The sequence below is a fragment of the Mercenaria mercenaria genome, chromosome 6 (assembly GCF_021730395.1).
Source record: "Mercenaria mercenaria strain notata chromosome 6, MADL_Memer_1, whole genome shotgun sequence".
NCBI classification, from domain to species: domain Eukaryota; kingdom Metazoa; phylum Mollusca; class Bivalvia; order Venerida; family Veneridae; genus Mercenaria; species Mercenaria mercenaria.
In genome coordinates this window covers 17,981,855-17,998,561 of record NC_069366.1, presented here as the reverse complement: position 1 = coordinate 17,998,561, position 16,707 = coordinate 17,981,855, and the positions used below count along the sequence as shown (strand labels likewise).

Here is a 16,707-nt window from a genome sequence, read left to right as displayed (position 1 = left end):
CAATTCGCAGAATGTATTTTCAGTAAAATAAGACAAGTTTCATGTTAAAGTTCATGTGTTTATGGCAAATACAAAGACAAAACTAAAATAGAGCTGTTTACTATGCGACGCTGTCAAGAAAGCGATCCACAAAGGATTAGTGGATTCAATCTTGCGCCGTTTCACTCCAAATCACCCCATTTACTGTTAATATTTTCACACCTTATTAATTGCAGTTGCGATTATATATTGGTTTCAATGGTTTGAAATTCTAGAAAAGATAATCTTGTATGCGATACATCGTCGCATTACGGTCTCATGATGGTGAACATTTGTGCCAAGTTATTTCAAAATCTCTTACTGCATAAAGAAGTTATGGCACTGACACGAAAAACAGACCATATTTCACCTTTAAGTGTCTCTTTAAAAAGAAAAAGGAAAATGGTAAGATGGACATTAACTACATATGGCCGATGTTTGTATGTAAACTTTGAGAGAGGTAGGTGCAATAGCATTGAAGTAATTGCACGACCAAATATATGAGGACACATATACAAACAGACCGAACAGACAGACCGCATGGTGACTGCTTTATACCACCCTCCATCAAACATTGTTTGCGGGTTCTAAATATGAAGAAATACTACAGGAGCATGGGAAACGCCGATATTTTATAAAGAAGTCACTCACAAACAGGCATACAGTCGTTTTACTAAACTCGCAAGCACTTGTACAGTAATTAAGCAAGCGTGCATACAGTCAAGAAATAACACCGAATCTTCTTTCATTTACGGTTATAAACAAATTGGAGAATTTATCAATGATTTTATTTTATTTTACCAAACTAGTATTGTTTCTTTATCCATGAAACAGTAGAATTTACATGCAGGTCATTCTTCAAGCAAGAAAATAAGTACTTCTGACGCCGACAATGTACAATTTCTGGACAAAACCAGTGATCAATCGAGTTTTTTGCTATAATTCTACCTGTCATCAGACTAACGCATTATATACAGAAACAAATCATGTTTAGCTTCCAATAAAATGTAAATATACATACCTTCAAAGCAAATCAGTCACTTTAAATGCTGTTTTTCAACTTTTAGCTGTCAGATTATTGTTTTGATCACTCGCAAGAGGAAGAGGGGAATACAGTCGTTTATAGGGTGTGGTTACTATCTTAATAGTTGCTCTCGAGCGATCAATTTCAATCCGAACCTTCAGCCAGTGAAAAATTCTTAAATTCTTCTTTTTTTATAGTAAAGAGACGGAAAAAAAATGTTACGGAAAAGATGCATTGAACAGATAACTGTACAAGTCTGTCGATGTTTTCTTCAAACATTTTCTGACAACGGCGAAACCCATATACACGCCCGTATTTGTCATGGTTGTGATATTATTTTCAAAACTCTTCTAAACTGGTATGACTGTTGTGCCCAAAAATCACTTGTAGTCTTGCTTATTTTCTGTGACTCAAACTGCATTGTTTTACTCATAGGATTTCAGATTTTCCCGAACCCCTTCTCCCCTATACAGAACAGCCACATGTGCCATCACGTGCCATGCTTTTTATTCTGATTTGAGGAATGTCTGAGTTAGCTGTTGTTTTCTTCAGACGTCTTTTGGCGGGCTCCACTCTACTGTGCGCGTTAAGATTTACTTGTGACAGATATAGAGGTAATCACAAATAGTCCCACATTTTCAAGAAAGTGTGTACTTTGACACCAAATTTGCACATAGATCGCAAATAGTTTCAACTGTTTTTCTCTAGCAAATGAAGCAAACACGTTTTCAAAAGCCAAGAAATGTAAATCCTCTGCAATTTTTTTAAACTTAACAGGACCGGATCAGGTCAGTCGAGGCATGAAATTACTAATGACACAACTGTCCTCTTTCAGAAAACCCTGTCGTCTGGTGTCACCTCATGTGACTTGACCAATGTCAAAGTAGTTTTACCTGTATATAAGTAAGGACAACACCAGTGAAACAGCCTAGTGTAGGCCTATCTCACTCACCTTTTTAAAACTTTAGAACACATCGTTCTTCCTGAATGACTATAAGAGACTTTTATACGAAACCAGCTGATTCAACGTCAGCAAAATTGCTTCTATCAACCAAATAGAGACCTAATTTTCATGAATTTTGTAAAATATTCCGCAACGTTAACCATCTCATACTACTTCGCCCTCTTGAAGATATGGCGTCTCTCGTCAAATTTAAAACTGGGCATGGTTCTTTCTGACTGGCAGAAGCTGTTGATTGTTCTGCAGAAATACCTGTCACTTCCGAGGTCCCCAAACTTAATGTACTTTTGCTGCCTGTACTTTGTCCTTTATATATTAACCAACTTCGGTCCTCTGTAGATGATACTATGGCCTACATTACTACCAATCACTTACAGATACTCAGTCCTCACAGAATACGCCGACAAGGTGCAGATCTTCGAGAAACAGTGCGACTTCTTAATGTCAAATCATCCTCATCTGTCACTAGAATACATGTATTTACTGTCTTTATGACGACGTCTCCTAAATATCTTGGACTACATTTTTCTTGTGATCTAAACTATAACACGAAAGTATCATACTAATAAAACCGTTAGATTCATATAAAGTGAAACATAACTAACAACCATGAACATATTAGGCGTTAGTCCAACACCAACTGGAATATGCTTTTACAAACTGGAGCTCCAGCACAAGGACCAATACTGACAAGTTTGAAACGGTCCAGGAGTGCGTCTTAGGATGTGTTGAGCGTGATTATATATCCTTCTTTTGGGTGTTATTACAGGGCAGGAAAATCTGGGCTAGTGGTCTCTAGAACAACGGAGATTGAACTTCAGACTCACTTTTACAAAATCTACCACAACACTGTAGCACTCAGTCTTCCGTTTGCATAGAAACACCTACCAGACTAACCAGAAATATGCATCTACAATCACATAGACTGGAATATACGTGCAATTGTGTACATCATATTTCAAATGTGACCTTATGGAATTAAAGCAAAAAACATTTACTTGCTAATGATTGTTTTGTGTGAGGGCACCAGATGATAGAAGCATATTCCAGTTAGGTCCAAATAATTCCTATTTTTACTGCTTTTCATAATATACCTATTGATATTTTATAGCTGTTTTATGTCAAGAAATATTTGCAACTACTGTTTTGATACGGGAACAGTTCCGGCAAATTGCTCGAATGGTGAGATCACCCCAAAACTCCCACATGCTAACAACAATAAAGTAGTAATAGAACTACAATTTGCCTACAAGTCCCTGGCCCAGTACCAGCGGGAATTTTCTTATATCGCTAAGAGCCTTTCCCTAATTATTTGCACGTGATCGATGTGACCGTCTCTTAATTCATCTATAGTCGACTGATGTGACCGCCTCTCAGTCATCTAACCTCGATCTTTCTTCTGTTCCTCTCTCTTAAAAACACAGGTGATCCTCTCTCATACAAAGTCATCCAACAGTCCCAGCAATAAAAAGTGCATAAATTATGTGTTGAAAAGTAAAGAACAATGCATGACAAAATATTCTGTGTAGAAAAAAAGTAAGCTAAATTTAATAAAGACTCTGGTTTCCAGTGTCATTTTTTGCTGGTCCGTTGGGATCATGCAGTACATTAAGGATAACATGGTGTAATAAGCCTCAATTTCACCAAAAGCGCACATACAACTTGATAATGTAAGCTTTAAAAATGTCAAACGACAGAAATAAGGTTAATATTGAGAAGTTATATAGTGACAGAAGTTCTCAAAAATTTCCTTTAAATTACCTCCCCTGATAATTTTGGTTTTTCAAGAGTTATCTCCCCTGAAAACTAGAAATAAAAAAGATTTTCTTCTTCTCCCTACGGGGAATTCAAGATTTCTTTTAGATATTTGTATCAGAATCATATAATGTAACTTTCTACCGCAAAATTTTCTCGAAACTCTAGTTCAGATTCTTATAACCAAAGAAATTATATATTTCCCATAGGCAACAATGGTAACTTCAATACCGATTATAACCCCAAAAAATGATAAAATTTGAAAAATCTCTCGGTGAAAAGTTCTTAATTTTGAATGTCTTTAAAGTGACCAAATTTCATTTAAATATTACCATCCAGTTACAAGATACGAAATATGGCTATTACACCATGTTATTCTTAAGTTTTACTTCATAAATAGAATTCCTCTTAACAGACTCAAGCCGAGTCTGGTAGCTAAAATTTTCTTACAGACTTTAATCACTTACTATAATAATAGATAATTCACACGGCTTAGATAGCGTCCATCTATAACGAACATGGTTAAGATCGTAGGAATTAGAGTTTGTGTTTGTACATATTTACCACAGACCGTTTCGAAGCCTTGGTTCCTTCATTTGTTGGTGTTGTCCTTGTTACTATAATCCATCTATACTTACGCTGCTGTGAGGATTCGTTTTGTGTAAAAGCGGTTATTTCTATCATGTTGTTTTCATTAAAGGGAAAACACAAAAGATCAATTTTACGGTCTGATAAGTAATATGAAAATGAAGTAATATGAAAATACACTAGTGTTGTGAGTTGATTTTTACCAGAAAAGCAAAATCATTACTTGTATCGTAATTATGTATTTGAAATACATGCATATCACAGGAGCTCGAATACAAGTGATTTTCTCTTGACGTATGGATCCGTTTAATGTCAAAAGTAAAAGCAAAGTGTAAAAAAGACGAGTTCATTTAGAAGCGGCGATCCAAATAATTTTAGCTTTCTTTCTGGCCCGCCTTCCTGTTTGGGTGTCATATTCCTGGGAATTAGATAACTACTATGTAATCTTTCTTGACCTGAAAATCGAATAAAGTTAAATTATTTGTCATTTCTCAAAATAAAAGACATAACACGCGCAGTCTTCACTGTATTACGGTGATACGAGTCAGCTCAATAACCCAACATTTAAATCAATCATTGAGTTATGTTTCATTTAAATGAAGCTCTCAAATGAATTAGTACAAGTTGGGCTGATTGGGCCGCTCCGAGTTCGGTCGGTTAGGCGTTAAGGCTCACTACCAAACTACTGGAAAATAATATACAGATGCAATAAGGAGGTTAACCGAAAGGAGACTGGGCCTGTCATATAAAAGGCAAACAATTTCAACTGAGAACAAAACACATTTGAATACGCACATTCAGGCCACTCAGATAATAACTGTACCCAGACACAAAACCTAAAGTCATATCGAGCGCAAAATCATAGACCCCTAGTCCCCAAAAGAACACACCCTTAACATGTACCAACTTTGGAAATCAAAATTGTACAACTATATATTCTGCGTTAGAGAGGGAATGCCATTAACATAAACATGTCTAAGACAGTAAGCATGTTAACTAAGTCTTACCAGTACACAAAGGGCCAGATCTAGAGACCCGAAGCGACATTCGATCCAGCAACAAACTTTGATAACAAAGTGACCAAAACTGCAGTAAGCTAGCATAAGGACCAGAAGCGACATGAGAGTCAACATTGTATAATGACCCGTCAGTCACACAAAATCCGGATTACAAAACTGTTGATCTAGAGCCACGTAACTAAGCTTGTGACCTGAGATAACCCTAAAAAAGGAATTAAACAGTCTTCGGACCCGAAACTGCCAAATCAATTAAGTCATATACGCAAAAGTCTCATCTGGAGCGCAAATAATGCCATCGACGAGAGTTGATACACCCGTAACCGGAAGTTTATTCATAAGGTAAGATTATGAAGTCTATGGTTAAATTGTCTTAACCTAAACCACAGCACCCGGTCATCTTCTGGTCGATAACCATTTTCCCGCCAATTTATCCATTAGGAGCGAATATTAAATTATAATTAAAAAAGACAGCATGAGAAAAAATATACGTTGTAATTAATGTTTCATAAATCACTAAAAGCATTATTAAAAGTTATTGGACCCGTAATAGAGTACCTCCTTTTTGAAGAGTATTCAGTTCCTATCATAAACCTACTTTGACTGCAATTTTCAGGGGGCGTAGATTCAAGCCCCACTGTGACCAATTTGTTCCCCCATATTTTCCTTTTTTTCTAGTAAGTATTTACTTCTTTCAAGACTTATTATGGATGTATTGTAAAAAAAAGTGGAAAATTTTCATTTTATAAGCGATTTCTTGCTGTTCAAAGTGAATTTACCTCTAAATCAGGAAGGGTAGAGTTTGACATCTTTAAAACTACTGAGTTACATGCGGTAAAAATTCTCTATTTTGCCTTCATTCTTTAGATTACATATTGTGGAAGAAATGCTGGTATGTTTTACTTCTGCCTCAAGGTTATTTTTGAATGAAGTGGGCAAAATTCAAAACAGACCCACAGGATTCGACCTTAATTTTTCAATGTTGGAGTTAAAATTCTGTCACATTAAATCTGTTTACTTGAGGCACCCTAGAAAAAATGATATTTACAGTTTTATTTTGTGTTTTATAATTTTTTAACAATAGTTTGATGATTCTTTTATCAAAATTAATGCTGTAATGAATTCTCTGCAAACGTTTTAGATAGTAGCCATCACATTGAAATTTGTCTCTACTTGAGCTTAGGAAAATACCATAAATTATACAAAATTTACAAAAAAAAAACGGCACAGTAAAGTTTTTTAAAATTTGCAACACACTGCGAAACATGGTCAACTTTAAGAATATACCAAGCAAATGCCATTTTCTAAACATTACTATTGTACCTTGTAAATGACACAAAATTTATATGAATACGAGCCACTTGCAGAGTTTGTGTTGCACTAAATGAAACTTTAAAGTAATTACAATTTATCTATTCTCCTGTGCACAAAGATATTTCGAACATAGGAACTTTTGTTAATTCTGACGAATTGCAAATAGGCTTACTGAAACGTTGATACGTATCTTGTCCGTTAGTTCCTGACACAAAGGAAGACGATCATCTGATTCGGTACAGCTGATACACATTTATAGCAGACGTCACAGCCTGAAACTAGAAATGTGTCCATGGTACACAGATGCCCCCACTACATGACAAAAGACACAAAATTTTTCCTAGGTCAGGGGCCATAACTCCTACAATACTGAATGAATCCAGACGCGAAACCTCAGGTGCACAACCGCAAATGCTTACCAACATTCCTTTAAACTTTGGTGACTCTAGGTCAAATATGTTTGGAGCTACGCGCGACACAACATTAAAATGATCAATTTTTAACTAAGTCAGGGGCCATAATTCCTACACGACTGAGTGAATCCGGACACGAAACCCCAGGTGCACAACTGCACATGCTGACCAGCATTCCTGTAAACTTTGGTGACTCTAGGTCAAATACTTTTGGAGCTACGCGCGACACAACATTAAAATGACCAATTTTTTACTAAGTCATGGGCCATAACTACTACACAACTGAATGAATCCGGACGCAAAACCCCAGATGCACAACTACACATGCTGACCAACATTCCTGTAAAGTTTTGTGACTCTACGTCAAATACCTTTGGAGCTACGCGAGACACAACATTCTCGGAAGGACGGACGGACGGACGGAGGACGGACGGACGGACAGAAGGACGGACAAGGGCAAATCTGTATGCCGCCCCCCCACCTCCACCCAAAAGTGGGGGCATAATAAATGTAATCGACAGCAATGTGGAAAAATAAATAAAAACAGAAAAACAATCTAATAGATCGTGTATGAAAGATCAAGGCGAACATGTAAGAATTTGTCGACTTGTTAACTTCTACGGGGAATTGCTCGAGCAATTCATGTGGTCCCGGCCGATTTCCTTCTATTTTCTATGTGAAATTACCATGGCTGGGTCGAGCACCGATAACTCGATCGCTCGAGCATGACACCTGGTCCCTGTGTATTAATCTATTCTTTGTTTCTTCTGGCAAACTCGAGCAGGTGTCAAAATTTTTCACACCTTCGGCGATCAGAATGTATCGGTTAAACATTTTCACACACCGTGAGGACTGCGTTGTCTACTCCCCAATTAACTTAGATGTTTGTTTGTCGGTATATTTCATCTTATAAAGAGATTAATTATTGATAAAAGGCTGAAGAAAAGTTTTATTGATCAAATTTCGATCAATTACTGATCACATAAAACATTTTTTCTTCGGGACCGAGAAGATAGTTATGAGATCAGCAGTTGCTTGCATGCAAACGAAGGAAACAATAAAGCCTTTTCATAAAACTGAGACGATAATTCTGATATGCACTTATTGATAAATAAAAATAAAAAAGTCTTAATTGTTTCTTCACATGTGCCATTTACAAATTACATATTGAAACGGCTATCATAGATAACGTTTGTAATACGTTTTTTTTAAATAACGTCACAAGTAGTTATTATTACGAATCACTGTTTACTCTGCAAATGCTCCCGATGACAATTGGTAAAAAAAAAAGAAAAAAAAAATTTCTTCGTATGTTGGTCAATGTTTGGGTCGCTCGAAACCATGGATAACTCGTGCATTTTGCTCATCCCCTTGCGACCTCGAGCGAGCGGTGTTTTACTGTATTAATTTCTTTTGTCTCGTACCTGTACAATATCAAGAAGGAAGGAATTCGCTTATTCGATTTTAATATTTATATTATAATTACTAGTAAATCAAAGCCAGACTTATTACCGTTCTTTCGGAAATATCTTTCGCTGGTCTTATTCATGTTACTCGAATTACTCATATCCGTTATACGCCCCTGTGTCTATTAAACAGTATTAAAATGGTTATCGCTGAGTATCTGACTGCATGAGGCACCATTTCAAAGCTAATATTGTATAATTTTATGGTTCACACCTAACTGAAAAAAAAAAAATGTTTCGAACACGCGAAAAAATTTGCATCGCCCCGTCTCCTCTATGAAATTCGACAGAAATGAATGGAACTCATAAATAGAGAGTTTGAGATTTCAACCTTCGCCTTCCCCTTCAACGTCTCTTGCGAAGTTAACGTATGAAGTTGAAGTTCGATTAAACTTCCTTGAGATTTCAAACTTTAGAATGAACCTTACTTCTTTTAATCCGCCCATTCAATTTATCAGTAATTATGATCGTTTTTTTCGTGCATTTTGATACCAATTGTCCGAAAGGGCAGTAATTTTACAAGAGGTTTTAAAAATGAAAAAATGAAAATTAAATAATAAAAAAACCCCATTTCAATTAATATAATCATCGCATGGATATTAGAGCGATTATCAAAAAAAAAAAAAAAAAAAAAAAAAAAAAAATAAAATAAAATAAAACGATAAAACAATGTGAACAATGTAAAAACTCGTTAGTATTGCTCCAAACATTTAGGTTTTATATAAAATTATGTCAGTATAGTCAGTATACAATGCACGATTGTAAATCATACATGAGAGGAAATAAAAATGATGATTACATACCTAAAATTATTTTCCATTATGTTTCAATGGACCGCGATCGTGCAATATTTTTCCATATCATGACGTTGAACGCTTTAATATCGAACTAGTCCCAATCCGTGACTCTAGTTACCTCCCCTGACGTTCTGTCCATTGCGGATTTCGTTTCTTTAGATTTTTGTTGCTATTGTATGTTTGTTTAATTTGTAATTTATGCAACATTTTGTTTACTTTTACACTTTGATTAATCTGACCTATTAGATATTGGCAAGCAGTAATTTATCAGACTGAAATGAAATGAAAGTTATAATTACGTCATGAGTTGGACTAATATAGGACGTGGAATGTTTTCTTAACTTTGTAATGGAAAGAATCGCGTGATGTCCATGGCGTCCACACGCACGTTGCGACAACAAGTTGACGTCATTTTAGCGGAAAATATTAATGCGCGTCAGTTTCATTTGTTTATTGCGTTTTCGGAGAATATTTTTCCGTATTTATTCCTGTCTTTTGTGACAGAACGATAATTTAGATATAAATTAATCATTTGATAGTGGGTATGTAATAAAAGGTTATCAACTTTGTTTGTGGATATATGCACTCGTTCTCCTAAAGTCGCGCAATATTACCGCTGCAGAACTCGTGCATATATCCACATACAATGTTAATAACCTATAATGATCATATCAACGTGATAATGACACTCTGTATGACTCTGTTTAATGCCAACTCTCAGACAGCACAATATGATTTTAATATACTATTTTATAAGTAAAGCATCTGCGGATCCAGGAATTTTGGTTAGAGGGACGCCAACATTAAAGAGGGGGTCACCTATTTCAGGGGGGTGGAGGGGAGGGGGGTAGGGGTAGGGTAGGGTCACGCCGAGTTTCAAGACCGAATTAACCCACAATGTCCCTCTGCCAGGCTCTGGTTCCGTGCATTTAAAGAATTGAGTTATCCCATACGGCTAACAGGAAACGTCTCTCATCATGATATCATAGATCTGAAATTGTCTGATACTTCAGAAGAATTTTCCGTCTTACTAGTACCATTTTATGTTTATAATTAAAACGCAATTGTCGTATTAAGTGTCCGAAAATAAAATGTTCTACCAAATGATTATCGCGCGTTATTATTTATTTTTCAAGTAAAATGACTGTCATGCCATGTGTCTCCATCCAGATTTCAGTCTTTGATGCCGAGTATGTGGACAGAGTAGATGTAAAAAGAATGAAGTTTCAACTTTCGTGATATCACATCTTCGGACGTTCAAAACTTCACTTCATACGACAAAAAAACAAGGGGGGTATTCGATCTACTCCTTACCACCGAAACAAAATGGCGGCCAAAACTGAAAATGTGAGTTTTTCTTACTTTTTATCTTTTTCAAAGATTTCTAGACCATGACACATGGCTATCAACCTGCTCCACTGTTTTTTCTATCTGTCGGTACCTTTAACTTTAGAAACAGTGCTGTAATTTGTCTGGAATGCTGGTCATGGGATTTGAATCGATAGAAAATCCTCCTGAAAACACGGGATAAGGAATAGTGCGATTAGCAAAAATGGTCTTTTTTCCTAATATTCAAATAGTTGTGAGCTATTTGTCGGATAAGAAGTAAAATTTCAATATATATTTCTATCATGATTTGTCTGGAGCCGATTAAAAGTCGTAATTTTAAATTACACAGTTTTTTGTCTGATGGTAAGGAACAGTGTACGAAACTAAGAGGATAAGGTGCAGTTCACTTCTTCAAGCGACTTTTTTCTTCGCTCTTTTCAGAGACAATCAGGTAAAATTCTGTTACAATAATATTTTGGTGATCATTTATAACTATCTCTTGCTCAATGTAGGAAGATTTAAAAAGTATCCGCCTGTCTATCAGACACGTGATGTACTGAAAGCCTAAAGTTTAGCAAGTACTTAATATAGTATCCCTCGCCAACATTTAAGTATCTATAAATTTAAATTTGGTATAGCGCCCAAAGTCGTTAATAACAAGCAATTGCCTTACAAAAATGTTGAAATATTTTTGTCTTAAAAAGTTAAACCTACTTAAAATACAATATGTTCTACTAAAGATAGTGAAAAATCAGCAACACCACTTAACTTGTTTAGGCGTTATGCATTGTTGAAATATACCGCTCTTCTTTGTAATTTTGCTTTAAGATACATACGTTAAAATGCGACATTTAGGCGCACTAATTCACGATTTTATGGATACATACAGACAAGAAATTATTCGTGGTTGAAGCTTTAACTATGTATACGCCTTTTCATAATTATGGTTAACTCTTACATTATAAGTTAACGTTGGCTTAGAGTTATTAAGGGAAATATACCTCGCAAGTAGAGTAGTTTTTTTCACGCCAAAACAGTGCATGCATTTTCAGTAAATCTATTTTGAAACAGAGGTCCATCTTAATTTAGATGGCATAAGAAATAATAACATAACATAAACAAGAAAGTGTCACTCAGTTTTAATTGACAGTGTCATCAGTTTGTATCGTCTACGTCATAAGATGCAGATTTCACACATGTAAAGTCGCACATTTGACCTTGAAGACGTGTTTTCTTTTTCTGAAAATGTTCAACGGGCTCCGCTGGTAATGTTCGGTTTATATAGGAAGCTAATTTAATATTCCTTAAAGTAAAAACTATTTGTGATTATATTGAGTACGCCATAAATACAGTACAAGCTATTGATACATACGTTACGTATGGTAACGTATGTATCCTTATATACTTGATATCTTACTGACAAACCATTTTATACAACATGAGGCTTCTTTTATTTTTTTGAAGTCAAGGTTCCAATAAAAACGCTCGGGCGTTTTAATTTGCTGAAAAATTTTGTTTTTATCACTATTTTTGTTCAAAACGTCATGCAAATTCTATTTTTAAAATCTGATAATATATGCTTTAATATTAATTTCTTGTTAAAAAGGTTTTGTTTACAGAACTGGTCGTATGTCATGGCATTTTTATCATAAAGATAGATGTTTGACATTTTTTTTAATACAAAATGAATCAGTGGAAACAGCATACCCGTGGTACCCATAGCACAGTGATCGGAAACGTATGTATCAATACATAGGTTACATAGGTTATTGGTGTATGTGTGCGTGTATTAGTAATAATAACTCACTGTTGACTTCCTACAGTAAAAGGGCATACAATTTTGTTCCAACCGTGATATGGCTTGAAATACTTTTTACAAGATTGTAAATATATTTGAAAAAGTCTTTACAGTAAAGACAGACTTAACAGAACTGTTAATTCTGAATGATTTTATATGTAGAATTGTCGGTTTGTGTTGATGCTTGGTTCATGAATGTGGTTGTACTCAAATAAAATGATCTTTTCTTCATTCTTTGGAAAAGTTCTGACATGGTGACTTTTGATTACATTTAATTTTTAATATTTGAATATGCAGTTATTCTTCTTATATACAGTTTAATGTTGTGTGATTCATGGATTCAATGACAAAAGCACTTGTTATAAGGGCTGACACCTTACAAATATACAATAGAACGAGATTATCAGCGCCGCCTTTGAAATTACGAATAATTAATTTGACAATCGTAAGAAATAATTAATTTGAATAATTAAGCATTTGTGCTTTTGATTTACAATGGTCGGCTTCAGTTTGATGGCAGTCTTGAACACGAATTTTGGTGCCCGAAAATGAATTGATTCGTTATTCTTAATTTGGGATACATACGTTACCATAAGCATATTTCTGATCAGATGGTTACCAAGATTGTACAGTCATATTGTGCATAAGATTATGCTGATTATATGTCAACGGTTTTTACTACAAAGGAATAACCACAATATTTTTTGTTTAAAAGTATTATTGTAAAGTTGCATGCTTTATTTTTCGACAAGTTTAATACATGTTATAACTGATTGACATAAATGTTTACAAGAAAAGCTTGATAATTAAATGAACTTAAATTCGTGGTATAAAATGCATAATGTTGATAAATAACAATCATATTTGCCACATATTAAAGACGCTCGCTACAGTTTCGTATTTTTTTCTCAATAATAGATTTTGATGAAATGTTTTGTATTAAAAGATCATGTTATGATATATTGAAAAATGAAATAAAAATACTAGGTCACCAGCTTTGTTCCAATTTTATTTGGCCCTAGATATGGTGCTATTTTAAACATTTTTCAAAATTTCTGTAATCCTAAAATATGTTTCAGTAAAGTACAAAAATCAGCATAGATTTCATTATCTAAGCATTTTTATAATGGAAAACAATATATCTATTTGAAACATGCTCAGAGAAATCAAAAGAACATGATTTTGTAAAGGAAGGAATACTTGTTAAGCAGACCCAAGGACTATGTTTGCATATTTTTGTCAGTTTTAAGTTGGTACTTCTGCTATTTTATCTAGTTTCACATAATAGAATTTAATCAAACTCTGCACATACCTTTGGTTATGTCTACCTAATCTAAAACAAAAAGAAAATTGATAGGTCACCACATTAGATTTCGCTTAAATCAAATTACAACGAGGTGGGGTGTGGCGGGCATTTATACAACGCAGGCTGTCACGAAATACTCTTTCAGTGTTTGAGCAAATGACTTAGAAATGTATATATAAAATTATCAAACGGCAGGTTTCTTAATAATCAGATTTTAAGGTGTTTCTGAAGCATTTTGATGGCACAGAACGATGACAGTTTCCCCCGTTTTTTTTTTAAACAAAACCTATAGTTTACGAATGTACGGTACGGGTATGGTATGAGATTAGAAACAGCTGTGACTCAATGCAGAGTTGGAGCTTTGGTATAAATAACAGACTCCAGTATATGTCGGATTGAAGCAATTTGAACTAAAAGTACTTTAAATGTATATATTTTGTAACCATGGTGATACTTACCCTAACCTTTAGTCAGTATATTATACATTTTGTACATCAAATGCATGCGAACATACAATAATTTGCACATTTTTGCCGTACGCAACATTAGATAATCACTTCCGGGCATGCGCAGAAGACCGCACCAACACTGTAGTGAGTTACATCGAAACCAAATTGGCACGGTGTTGGGGTAAATATCGACCAGTCCGGAAAAAACTGTAGCGAGTGCCTTTAAGCCTTACTTGAATGCATTTTTTCTCATACCCATGTAATTCAGTGTAATGATACGTTACTTTGGTAGTGCAGCTTAAGATACAGGCAGGACACAAAAAATATTCAAATTGCTCTTCCAAATGTATACGTTAATGGCATCATAAGAGTATATATATGATTTTATGAGCTAATTATGTTTGCGATTTGCCTTTTGTCAATGTTTTTAAATATGTATTGTAACTGTTAAATGTTCGTTCAATAATCTACTAGCGAAACTTCCGAGGTATATTTCCCTTAATAACTCTAAGCCAACGTCATAATGTAAGAGTTAACCATAATTATGAAAAGTCGTATACATAGTTAAAGCTTCAACCACGACTTATTTCTTGTCTGTATGTATCCATGAAATCGTGAATTATTGTGCCTTAATGTCGCATAACGTATGTATCTTAAAGCAAAATTACAAAGAAGAGCGGTATATTTCAACAATGCATAACGCCTAAACAATTTAAGTGGTGTTGCTGATTTTTCACTATCTTTAGTAGAACACATTGTATTTTAAGTAGGTTTAACTTTTTAAGACAGAAATATTTCAACATTTTTATAAGGCAATTGCTTGTTATTAACGACTTTGGGCGCTATACCAAATTTAAATTTATAGATACTTAAATGTTGGCGAGGGATACTATATTAAGTACTTGCTAAACTTTAGGCTTTCAGTACATCACGTGTCTGATAGACAGGCGGATACTTTTTAAATCTTCCTACATTGAGCAAGAGATAGTTATAAATGATCACCAAAATATTATTGTGACAGAATTTTACTTGATTGACTCTGAAAAGAGCGAAGACAAAAGTCGCTTGAAGAAGTGAACTGCACCTTATCCTCTTAGTTTCGTACACTGTTCCTTACCATCAGACAAAAAACTGTGTAATTTAAAATTACGACTTTTAATCGGCTCCAGACTAACCATGATGGAAATATATGAAATTTCACTTCTTATCAGAAAAAAATAGCTCACAACTATTTGAATAATTAGGGAAAAAAGACCATTTTTGCTAATCGCACTATTCCTTATCCCGTGTTTTCAGGAGGATTTTCTATCGATTCAAATCCCATGACCAGCATTCCAGACAAATTACAGCTCTGTTTCCAAAGTTAAAGGTACCGACAGATAGAAAAAACAGTGGAGCAGGTTGATAGCCATGCGTCATGGTCTAGAAATCTTTGAAAAAGATAAAAAGTAAGAAAAACTCACATTTTCAGTTTTGGCCGCCATTTTGTTTCGGTGGTAAGGAGTAGATCGAATACCCCCCTTGAAAAAAGCCCATCTGATATAATCGATACCGCCTGGGGACACAAATATGCCGTAGAAGTTAAAGTTTGAACAAAATCTCAAAGTTTCTCAAAATCAATTGATAACTTCATACTTCCAGGTTCAATTCAATGTATTTAGTTAAAATCATTAGCCATACTAAACTTCATTATTCTTATACCTATTGATAGTGTTTCGCATCAAATTTAGTCTAATTATATATATGAATAATCAAATAACTTAATAAGCAGAAATCTTGAAACTAAGCTTTTTACTTTGCAATGTAATAAAGAGAAGTTTTAGGCTTACGTGATATTACATGGAAAACTTTAGTAGCAACGTGTGATATAAATAAAATACACGCGTATCGGTGACGTTTTACCCAAAATATATATGAGAGACGTTGAAGGGGAAGGCGAAGTTTGAAATCTCAAACTCTCTAATATTTACTTACAAACTTCCTGGAGTACGTTGTTACTGTTGAAATATGGCGTCACTTCAGTTAAAGTTAATATGTCTGCCAAAATGCTATAGAACAATAACCCTGCTATGACCGGTTGAAACCAATGCCGAATCTGCTGAATCCATTTTCGAATCTGCAAATGCCTCTATATAATATAATGTTTTGGATACATACAAAATAGAGTTCCAACAGCCCGTGTCAAGGCCGTACTTGTCTTACTGATGGAATGTTAAGTTGGGTAAATAATAAATAGTTTCATTAAGTTTTTGTAACGTTATAAACTATATACATTTTTCGCTCATTGAAAATTCGTAACTATTAAAAATTGTAAACAATTTATGCATAGCCTTAGACGCATGCTCTGCTATGCATTTTTGTGTTCTATGCCAACTTCCATTTTTAAAGAAGTATACCCCCAAATATTTAAATGACGTTACAATCTCTACATTGTATCAGTAAAAATAGCAATAAAATGAAACAGCCATGGTTT

The 16,707-nt window shown here is 34.7% G+C and overlaps 1 long non-coding RNA gene across 1 annotated transcript; it reads right to left on the bottom strand.

Annotated features, from left to right (window-relative positions):
• Positions 1 to 1,156: 1,156 nt before the first annotated feature.
• On the bottom strand, positions 1,157 to 16,426 carry LOC123550276 (uncharacterized). The gene is made up of 3 exons (XR_006686226.2): positions 16,209 to 16,426; positions 6,849 to 6,954; positions 1,157 to 4,801 (listed from the first exon to the last, which is right to left on the bottom strand). It is a non-coding gene; the product is annotated as an uncharacterized LOC123550276 (long non-coding RNA).
• Positions 16,427 to 16,707: the final 281 nt, after the last annotated feature.